At 46.3% G+C, this 11435-nt stretch overlaps 1 protein-coding gene across 2 annotated transcripts in view; it reads right to left on the bottom strand.

Moving 5' to 3' along the window:
• The window catches only part of ARID3A (AT-rich interaction domain 3A), a 68590-nt gene extending 65356 nt beyond the window's left edge, over window positions 1-3234 (bottom strand). Inside the window, exon 1 of one of the 2 annotated variants that reach the window (XM_081895623.1) lies at window positions 2988-3234. The gene's annotated coding sequence lies outside the window, so the exon portion shown is untranslated. Of the gene's footprint in view, window positions 1-2856 lie in introns of both variants that reach the window. The other variant, XM_081895621.1, reaches the window with a different exon arrangement.
• Between the last annotated feature and the right edge of the window lie 8201 nt (window positions 3235-11435).

Consider the following 11435-nt stretch of genomic DNA (forward strand, 5'->3'; position numbering starts at 1 on the left):
CGGTCCCTGCTCCTGCCAACTTAGCAGTTCGAAAGCACATCAAAGTGCAAGTAGATAAATAGGTACCGCTCCGGTGGGTTTCCATGCGCTGCTCTGGTTCGCCAGAAACGGCTTAGTCCTGCTGCCCACATGACACGGAAGCTGTACGCCGGCTCCCTCGGCCAATAAAGCGAGATGAGCGCCACAACCCCAGAGTCGGCCACGACTGGACCTAATGGTCAGGGGTCCCTTTACCTTTAATATGTAGATAAGAGACTGTGCTCCCCATAGCCACAGAGATATCTGCTAGCTGGCAACAGGGGACTCTGTTTATTCTACGCTGTGGCGAACCACACAACACCCCCGGATTATCTCAAAGTTTCCTGCCTCAGAAGGACATTGGAAGAGTCTAGCTCAGGGGTCAGCAAACTTTTTCAGCAGCGGGCCGGTCCACTGTCCCTCAGACCTTGTGGGGGAGGCGGACTATATTTTGAAGGGGGGAAAATGAACGAATTCCTATGCCCCACAAATAACCCAGAGACGCATTTGAAATAAAAGCACACATTCTACTCACGTAAAAACACCAGGCAGGCCCCACAAATAACCCAGAGATGCATTGTGAATAAAAGGGCACATTCTACTCATGTAAAAACACGCCGATTCCCGGACCATCAGCGGGCCGGATTGAGTAGGCGATTGGGCCGGCTCCGGCTCCCGGGCCTTAGTTTGCCGACCCATGGTGTAGCTGTTGGACCACCAATTCCAGCATTTTGCTCTCAAATGGCGAAAACCCCATGACCGATTCCTAGCAGCTGACAGTCAGAGGCATTTATTGCCGCGGACAGATGAGCGAGAACAAAAGTCACCATTAATAGCTTTATACTGCACGGTTGGTGTATGAAACCCATTTAGAGGGGCCAGAATCGTTGTTTAAGTCTCTCCAACACACACACAACAACAACAGCCAGTTGACTCCTTGGCTGGAACACTTTTAACTCCCAAAACTCCTCACCCCAAAAAATAGGTGATAATCAAACGGGAAGGAGAGGTTCCCTGCTGCCCCTCTGCGTGATCCTCAGAGCCAAAGGACCTCCTGACCCCCAAGAAATAGGTGAGGATAATCAAATGGGAAGGAGAGGGTCCCTGCTGCCCCTCTGCATGATTCACAGAGCCAAAGGACCTCCTGACCCCCCAGAAATAGTTGAGGATAATTAAATGGGAAGGGGAGGCTCCCTGTCGCCCCTCTGAATGATTCACAGAGCCAAAGGACGTGGCTCCTGGCCTTGAGGGCAAGCAAACCTCCCCAGCTCAAGACACAGCCGCTCCTCGCCTCCTCCAAGAAGGAATCGCCTCCTTCTAAGGAGTCGTCGCCCCTCTGAGAACAGAGACTCACGCAGGAGAACGCCCCAACTTTTTACATGTTAAAAAAATAAATAAAACCACTGCTTTTGGGATCTGCCCGCTTCTCTTTTATTTAAAAAAAAACACAGGAGGATGCCCACATGGTGCTAACCGCCGACTTCCTGTCTTGGCAAGTTTGGGCTGGGTGTCCTTTGAGGAAACTTTTCAACTCTAGGATATTCTAGGAGATAAAGATCATTTCAGAGAAGAAAAGAGAGGGAGCGGCTGATCGGTTTTGAAAATAAAGAGTTGGTTAAAGCTGAGAAGGTTGTGGTGGTTTGTGTTTTTTCAAAAATAAAAGAGAGTCATGCTCTTATCAGAGAGGGGTGTGTGAATCAGCCGGCGGAGGCCTTTAGAATAATCCAGTATGTACATTTAATTTCCCCCTCACCCAAGAGTTTAAAATAGCTTGTGTGTGTGGAGAGAGAGACCACTATATATAAAAAAACATTAACAGAGGAAGGTTACAGACCTGTACACACACACACACATATATATATATATATAATTTGCACGTATGCAAACCTTTTGCAAATAGATCTTTTAAAAAACACACATAGTCAGCCGCACATTTTCTGCAAATTATCCCCCATGGCCATTGCAAAGCTAATAATAGTAATAGCAGCATATTGGGCCTAAACTCTGCATAGGAAAGGAAACAGGGGGTGGGCTGTCTAAAATAATTGTGCCCAGAAGGGGGTGGGGTGGACAGGAGAGGTTTAGGAGTGTGTGTGTGTGTGTGTGTGTGTGTGTGTGTGTGTGTGACGCCTCCCTTCCCCCAGCTTAATCACATCAGATAAATTTGATGTGAAATGTGCTTTTCTTAAAAAAAAAAAAAAACAGCCAGCCACAGGGACAGTCTTAAGGAACAATATTTTGGGGGCGTAACTCCATTTAGAGCTTCCACACTTCCAAGCAAACCTACACTTTCAATTTTTAAAAAATATATAGATATATATACAAACCAATACAGTATTAATTAAAATATCGCATGATCTTGGCCGATCCTTTAATGCACGCTCGCCTCCCGTTCCTCAGAACCTCCTGGAGCGCAGCCCCACTTTAGTAAAAAGCCTAACTTCGGCGGGTCTACTCTTGTGTAGGATTCAGCTCCGCGATCACTGCGCGCTTGCAACTGAAGCTTGGCAAAAATGTATCCAGAGAGCCACGCACACGTTTTTGGGCTTCGTTTAGGAAGTTATTAGCTAACAAGCTAAGAAACATTTTAACTTGGGTAAATAAACACCGCCCGCAAACATCCGAACCCATTGCGAGAAAGTATCGCTTTTGCAAAATATAAATAAATTTTGGCACGACTTTGCCAAACATGCGCCCGCGCGTATTTACGCACGGCACCCTGCAACTCAGCTTTGGAGGCGGAGGAGGGGGCTGGGGGGGAGAGGGGGAAAGCACACAAACACCCCAATTTCCAGAATCTTATTTAGCAAGTTGCCAAAGAAAAAGAGGGTCTCTTACCCTGCAAAGGCGGCGGCTGGAACAGCTTCATTTTTCCCCCCTGCTCTTTTCCTTCCAAAGGCGAAAATAATAAAATTACGCACGCCCTCCGCCCAAGTAGGTGATCCAATAAAAGGGAGGAAAAACACCACCTTTCCAAGAGACCGGTCCTTATTGATCCGTCGCCGTTTGCCCTTGCCCTGCGCGCCCGCGCAAGCTGCGCCTCTCTTGTTTTATTTCAGCGCAGCCAGCCTCCTTTATCGGGCTCTCATCTGCAAGTTTCCTTTTACAAGCGAGGAGGCCATGGCGGCTGGCTGGCTCCTTTTTTTGCCACCACCTCCTCCTCCTCCTCTGGGTCGCTGGGTGCCTAAGGCGTGCTCAGCCGCGCCGGAGAGACAAATCATAGGATGACAAAATAGCAATCAGATGCAAATTCCTAACCTCTGAATCAGGGCCCAGACACCGGAGAGGGGTTGGGTCCCGGGGCGCAAGGGGACGTCGCGCAATTCCGCTCCTCGCGGAAGGAGCGCGTGCGCAAGAGAAAAGGGTTCTGCAATTTGATTTCCAGCGCACAAGATTCTAGTCCTCAAGATGAAGCTTCTTTTGGGCGGCGGGAATGCGCTTAAAAAGAGCAAACGCGCGCAGGCCGGGAGCTAAAGGTCCCAGCACCCTTAGCAAACGACACTTCCCAGCTCCCTTGGCGCGCTGCGGCTTCCAGAGCCCTGGAGAAACTGCAGTTCCCGGTGCCCTTAACAAACTGCGGTTTTCGGAACGTTTAAACTACAGTTTCCAGAGCCACGAAGAAAGAGCAGTTCCTGACGCCTGTAACAAAACGCAGTTCTCAGAATGCTTAAACTACAGTTCCCAGCTCCCTTGGCACACTGCGGCTTCCAGAAACTGCAGTTCCCGGCGCCCTTAACAAACTGTGGTTCTTGGCACGCTTAAACTACAGTTCCCAGAGCCCTGACGGAACTGCAGTTCCCGGCGCCCTTAACAAACGGCAGTTCTCAGAACGCTTAAGCTACAGTTCCCAAAGCCCTGACGGAACTGCAGTTCCCGGCGCCCTTAACAAACGGCAGTTCTCGGAACGCTTAAGCTACAGTTCCCAGAGGCCTGACGGAACTGCAGTTCCCGGCGCCCTTAACAAACGGCAGTTCTCAGAACGCTTAAGCTACAGTTCCCAGAGCCCTGACGGAACTGCAGCTCCCGGCGCCCTTAACAAACGGCAGTTCTCGGAACGCTTAAGCTACAGTTCCCAAAGCCCTGATAGAACTGCAGTTTCCGGCACCCTTAACAAACAACAGTTCTTGGAACGCTTAAACTACAGTTCCCAGAGCCCTGACGGAACTTCAGTTCCTAGCACCTTTAACAATCTACAGTTCCCAGCTCTCTTGACATGCCCTGGTTTCCAGAACCCTTAACCACAGTCCTCAGCACCCTGAAGCAGCTCCCAGCACCCTTAAACTACAGTTCCCAGGTTGGTTGAGGGCGCCTTAAATGTGCGGTGAGGCTAGCGGCGTTGCAAAGCCAGGCTCACGCAGATCCCAAATTAAGGGCAGCTTTAAGCAGGAAGGTGGAGAGGCAGTGCGGCCTGGTGGTTAGACTGCCAGACTGGGACCTGGGTTCAAATCCCCTGCTGGGCTATGAACCTCACTTTTGGGCCACTGCTCTGCTTGCAGCCGGCAGGGCCAATGGTTAGGGGTGATTATTCATTCATAATTGTATTCATTCAACTTGTTTTTATGATTGCTTGTTAACCGCCCTGAGCCCGGCCTTGGCTGGGGAGGGCGGGGTATAAATAAAAATTATTATTATTATTATTATTATTATGACAATGGTCCCATGTTGTGTTGTACTGTTGTACAATGTTGTGTTGTTGTGTTGTACTGTTTTATTGTTGTTCGCCGCCCTGAGCCCGGCTTCGGCTGGTGAGGGCGGGATATAAATAAAATTATTTATTATTATTATTATTATTATTATTATTATTATTATTATTCCTCCAGACGGCCTACGTGGTCGTTTTAACTTCCCTGTGGGTGAGTTTCAGAGCTGAGCAGGGAGCAGCGCAAGGGCAAGGATTCGAAACCTTCAGTCCCAGCCCAGTGCTCTAACCACTAAACCACACTGCCGCCCCTCAAGTGGAGTCCAAAAAGAGCCTGCAGGGCCACAGATGCCCCATATTCTCTGACTCTCTGAGATTGCCAAATGTCCCCTTTCTCTCCCTTGTGCAAAATTAAAAAAGGGGGGGGGGGGAGACCATGAAAAAAATTGACATTTTTGGTTCTTTGCAGACGGTCCCTAGAAGTCCTGGCAAAGTCAGTTCCGCCTCTCTCTCTCTCTCTCTCTCTCTCTCTCTCTCTCTCTCTCTCTCTCTCTCTCTCTCTCTCTCTCTTCATTTAAAGGAACCGCATCCCTTTTTCCACCCAACTTCCGCCCCCTCCCGCAGCTTCAACGTTTCCATTAATACCTAACTAACCAACCAACCAACCCCATAATTGGAACTGGATTAAGTAGATAGGTTTGTTTTTATATCGTGAAAATAGACGGGAGGAAAAGTGAATTGTGCCAAGGATAGGTTGGCCAAGATCAAAGGAAACAAAAATTATTATTTGGGTTCTTTAAAATAAAACAAAAAATGACACAAACACCCCCATGGATTTCAGAACAAATATGTCTTTTTTTTTTTTACAAATTACCCAAACATTATAACGCAAGGAGTTGTAGTGACAATGCAGGGAAATCTTACTCAGAGTAAGCCTATTGGAATGAATGGATCTGAATTAGTTGTGTCCTGGAGAATTCCTAGTTAGGGGAGGGATTGGTTTGTTTCTGTTCTTGTTTTTATTAAGTATTTTGTGTTGTTGTTGTTCCACAAATCCCTCATCAAAATCCAATACGTAAGTTTTTCCCCTTTCGTATTATCAGCTTCCCATCCCATTTCCTAGAATTTTCTTCTCTTTTCCACCCTTAGCTGCAACTTATCTTCCCTCTTTTATATCATAACTCTAATGCTCTATTAGAGTTAATAGAGGGGGAAACCCAGTCGGATGGGCGGGGTATAAATAAGAAATTAATAATAATAATAATAATAATAATAATAATAATAATAATAATAATGGTGTTTTTATCTTCTATAAAGGGTAAAACTCCTGCCAACCTAGCAGTTCGAAAGCATGTCAAAGTGCAAGTAGATAAATAGGTACCACTCCAGCGGGAAGGTAAACGGTGTTTCCGTGCGCTGCTCTGGTTTCGCCAGAAGCAGCTTAGTCCTGCTGGCCACATGACCTGGAAAAACTGCGGACAAACGCCGGCTCCCTCGGCCAGTAAAGCGAGATGAGCGCAGCAACCCCAGAGTCGTCCGTGACCATATAACACCGGTCCTGAAAGACCTATACTGGCTCCCAGGACGTTTCCGAGCACAATTCAAAGGGTTGGTGCTGACCTTGAAAGCCCTAAATGGCCCAGTATCCCTGAAGGAGCATCTCCAGCCCCATCGTCCAGCCCGGACATTGAGGTCCAGCTCCGAGGGCCTTCTGGCGGTTCCCTCCCTGCGAGAAGCCAAGTTACAGGGAACCAGGCAGAGGGCCTTCTCGGTGGTGGCACCCGCCCTGTGGAATGCCCTCCCACCAGATGTCAAAGAGAAAAACAACTACCAGACTTTTAGAAGAAATCTGAAGACAGCCCTGCTGAGGGAAGCTTTTAATGTTTGATGCTTTACTGTATTTTAATCTTTTGTTGGAAGCCACCCAGAGTGGCTGGGGAAGCGGGGTATAAATAATAATAATAATAATAATAATAATAATAATTATTATTATTATTATTATTATTATTATTATTATTATTATTATTATTATTATTATTTTCCAAGGCGCTCATTACATGCAACCTGTCCGCTTAGTTTATCCTCACAGCAACCCTGTGAGGTATGTCTGGCCTGGAAAGATTGTACGTTGCACACACACACCCGTGGTTTCATGGCAGATTGGAGATTTGAACCCAGATCTTATCATCAGGCATTTAACAACTGGTGCCAAACTCATGTTGTGCCAAGAGAGAAACCTTCAGGGCTTATAGAAATCCTACCTGACAGGAAGGGAAGTTGGCACCGGAAAGGGAATGAAGCGATATATATATATATAATAATCATTAAGTAAACAAGAAATACCGGTTTCTTTCTTCTTTCGCAGTAAAAAAACGACAACAACCGCCCAAAGCTCTGCAAAACTCCATTGCAAAGTACTTTAGATTTTGAAAGGCCCTTTTGATTAATCTAGGCAGGTGTGCGTAACAAGACAAGAATCCAATATCTCTACTCAGACCAGGTCCCTCCACAGTTTTATTTTTTTATTTTTTGAAAAGTTTTTATTGCTAAAATAATTCAGCATTAATGCACACATATTGCGAATATACAAACAAACATTTCATACAATCCTTTAAAATGTTCAAACGTACCTACATTCAGTCCCACAGATAATTCCTTCCAATCTACTCAATTGCAATTTCTTTCCACTTCTATTACTTTCTTTCACACACCTTTAACCTAATTTCATGCTCCTTTTTCTGTTACGCATTGTTATCCATCTTATTTAGTATTCCAGTATTTAAAACGGATCTTGTTTATTCTAATAGGAGTTCTAATTTTTTAATATGGTTTTGCAAGTATCCTTTAAACACCTTCCAGTCCCTGTCTATCTTCTCTTTCGAGATCCTTCCAATTTCTCCCATTGTTTTGGGTATATTGTAGTACTCCAATAATTTGGCAAGCCACTCTATTTTTGTCGGTATAATACCGCTTTTCCAATTTTTCGCAACCAAGAATCCAATATCTCTACTCAGACCAGGTCTCTCCACAGTTTTCAGTTTAGGGATAAGTTTTTAATTCAGCAACTTCTCTTTCCAGTCTATTTCTGAAGTTCTTTTGTAATAAGACAGCTGCTTTGAGATCCCTGTATTGAATGTTCTGGGTCAAGGCATGTCCAAAGTCCGTTTTGGGGTCCTAATCCGGCCTGCCGGTCAGTTTAATGCAGCCCCCGTGGCAGTTGTTTATCTCCTGAGGTAAGGTAAAGGTAAAGGGACCCCTGACCACTAGGTCCAGTCATGGCCGACTGGGGTTGCGGCGCTCATCTCGCTTTACTGGCCGAGGGAGCCGGCGTCCAGCTTCCGGGTCATGTGGCCAGCAGGACTAAGCCGCTTCTGGCGAACCAGAGCAGCGCACGGAAACGCTGTTTACCTTCCTGCCGGAGTGGTACTTATTTATCTACTTGCACTTTGACGTGCTTTCGAACTGCTAGGTTGGCAGGAGCAGGGACCGAGCAACGGGAGCTCACCCCGTCACGGGGATTCGAACCGCCAACCTTCTGATCGGCAGGTCCTAGGCTCTGTGGTTTAACCCACAGCGCCACCCACGTCCCTGAGGTAAAATCCCCCGAAAAGCTCAGCAACTTCAATCCAGGCATCTTTTAATTTTGTGGCCGCTGTCACCATCTGCAGTGGTCATGGAGCCCGAGAAAGTAAAATCTCTCACTGCCTCCATTTCTTCCTGCTTTAAAGAGTAGCAACCCTCAATGTCTACAGGACAAATATTGCGTCCATTTAATGGGTCTTTTAATGAGGTAGCAACCCTAAACGCCTACAGGACAAATATTGGGTCCTTTCTGACAAATATCGGGTCCATTCTCTCACTTCTGACCCTTCTTGATTCCCTCATATCAAATATTGGGCTAGATGACCCACAAGGTCCCTTCTAACTCTACAATTCTCTTGTCTACAATCCCAACAGGTTATACCAATAATACCAAGTGCATTTACCCAGTTGATGTATTTTTATTTTTTTTAAGGAAAGGTGTGCAGGTTTGTTTTTGGCTATTTGGAGATTTTTGTTTGGAAATCCTGACATCCAGTGGATGACGATTGCATAACAGCTGAAGTTACAGCACCGTAAAACTTGTCTCCCTGCTTATTTAACTTATATGCAGAATTCATCATGCGAAAGGCTGGGCTGGATGAATCCCAAACCGGAATTAAGATTGCCGGAAGAAATATCAACAACCTCAGATATGCAGATGACACAACCTGGATGGCAGAAAGTGAGGAGGAATTAAAGAACCTTTTAATGAGGGTGAAAGAGGAGAGCGCAAAATATGGTCTGAAGCTCAACATCAAAAAAACGAAGATCATGGCCACTGGTCCCATCACCTCCTGGCAAATAGAAGGGGAAGAAATGGAGGCAGTGAGAGATTTTACTTTCTTGGGCTCCATGATCACTGCAGATGGTGACAGCAGTCACGAAATTAAAAGACACCTGCTTCTTGGGAGAAAAGCAATGACAAACCTAGACAGCATCTTAAAAAGCAGAGACATCACCTTGCCAACAAAGGTCCGTATAGTTCAAGCTCTGGTTTCCCCAGTAGTGATGTATGGAAGTGAGAGCTGGACCATCAAGAAGGCTGATTGCCGAAGAATTGATGCTTTTGAATTCTGGTGCTGGAGGAGACTCTGGAGAGTCCCACGGACTGCAAGAAGATCCAACCTCTCCATTCTGAAGGAAATCAGCCCTGAGTGCTCACTGGAAGGACAGATCTTGAAGCTGAGGCTCCAAGACTTTGGCCATGAGAAGAGAAGAGGCGGACACGATTAAATGACTAAACAAGAACAACAACACTTCAAAGCCACATGGTACCTTTGCCTGTTTCCCCCAAAGGATTCTGGGAGCTGCAGTTTGTCAGCGGTGGTGCTGAGAGCCCTTTGCAGACCCTGATTCCCCTCCCAGACCAACCCTTCCCAGAGTTCCCTGGGAAGTGTTACGGTAAAATCTGGGTGCGAGGCTGCTCTGCCACCCAGCTCGTCGGACTAAGTCCTTGGGTCCCTGCGGAGGAAAACGAGCAAGCTGCAGAAGATCCAAGTTTATTGCGCAACAGGTTCAAGGCGAGATTGAACAGCGAGAAAGGGGTGACATGAACTTTTGAAACTTCCCTCCATGTCCCAGAATACAGTGCAAAATACATCCCAGTTACATCATGAATACATTAAGAAGAGGTTGGGTTACACAGGATTAACATATGGAGGAGGGAGGGGGGAATATGCAGAGCTGGAGATATGCGCAGATAAGCACATCCTGATGAGAAGACAATGGTCCATGTACTGGCATTGCCTGGAGGAAAGGCTTGGCAGAGTGATTTGACAGGATTAGGGTCTTGACACCTTGCTTGAGGGATTATGGAGGACAGGGGAGGTGTCGTGGAGTCCTAGAGAAATTGAGCAAATTGGCACATTGATTTTCTATGAATTTTATAGATTCTAGTCCCTTTTGACATTGACAATTGGAAATAAATGGATATATTGTAGTGAAGAAGAAGGTGAAGAAGACATGCCCCCCCCCTTCGGTATCAGAGGTTTTGGGCATCTGTTTCGAGAGACAATGGAGTGTGCCTCCGCGGGTGAAATCAAACATTTTCAGCAGGCGCTGAAAAGGAAACAAAGGGAGTAAAATAGATAGCTTAGGTCTGGAAGTTTGACATTTGTAACATACATCAGACCCGTAAATTAAGGTTACCAGACGTCCCCGGATTTACAAATCAGCCCCCTGAGAAAATCCATCCATTCCGACTGAAGTTGAAAAGTGTCCCCGGATTCATTGGGGAAAAAAATCTGGTAACCTTGCTGTAAATTTACATTTATTATCTCAGGCCCTTTATTTTAGAGTATATAGATTTTAGGGACGTGGGTGGCGCTGTGGGTTAAACCACAGAGTGTAGGACTTGCCGATCAGAAGGTCGGCGGTTCGAATCCCCGCGACGAGGTGAGCTCCCGTTGCTCTGTCCCTGCTCCTGCCAACCTAGCAGTTCAAAAGCACAGCAAAGTGCAAGTAGATAAATAGGTACCACTCCAGCGGGAAGGTAAGCGGCATTTCCGTGCGCTGCTCTGGTTCGCCAGAAGCGGCTTAGTCCTGCTGGCCACATGACCTGGAAGCTGTACGCCGGCTCCCTCGGCCAGGAAAGTGAGATGAGTGCGCAACCCCAGAGTCAGTCACAACTGGACTTAATGGTCAGGGATCCCTTTACCTTTACATAGATTTTAATTGTAGATGGTTAGGTGTGGTTTTTTTGTAAACATGTGATATAAATCTCAAAAAGCAATCAGTCAATACAATTTTATATTTTAGAAAGAAAATATGTGTGTCATTAAAGAAAAATGAATAAAGCATTGTGTTCATGCCTGATGTGAAGGGGCAGGCAGTTCCAAAGTTGTCACAGTAACTATTGTGCAAATTTTGTTTTTTGTTGGTATAAATAAGGAAGCATTCGTTTTTGCAAACAGCATTGATCCCAATACAGTGTATCGTTGTTGTTGCTCACAAAGCACAGCGCTAAGGCTTTAGGCCGGGCACCCCCAAGCTGCGGCCCTCCAGATGTTTTGGGACTACAACTCCCATGATCCCTAGCTGACAGGACCAGTGGTCAGGAATGATGGGAATTGTAGTCCAAAACATCTGGAGGGACGAGTTTGGGGGTCCTGCTCCAGATGTTTGGGGACTACAACTCCCATGATCCCTAGGTAATAGTAACAGTGGTCAGGGATGATGGGAATTGTAGTCCAAAACA

Source organism: Podarcis melisellensis, assembly GCF_964234715.1.
Source record: "Podarcis melisellensis genome assembly, chromosome: 18".
Classification (NCBI taxonomy): Eukaryota; Metazoa; Chordata; class Lepidosauria; order Squamata; family Lacertidae; genus Podarcis; species Podarcis melisellensis.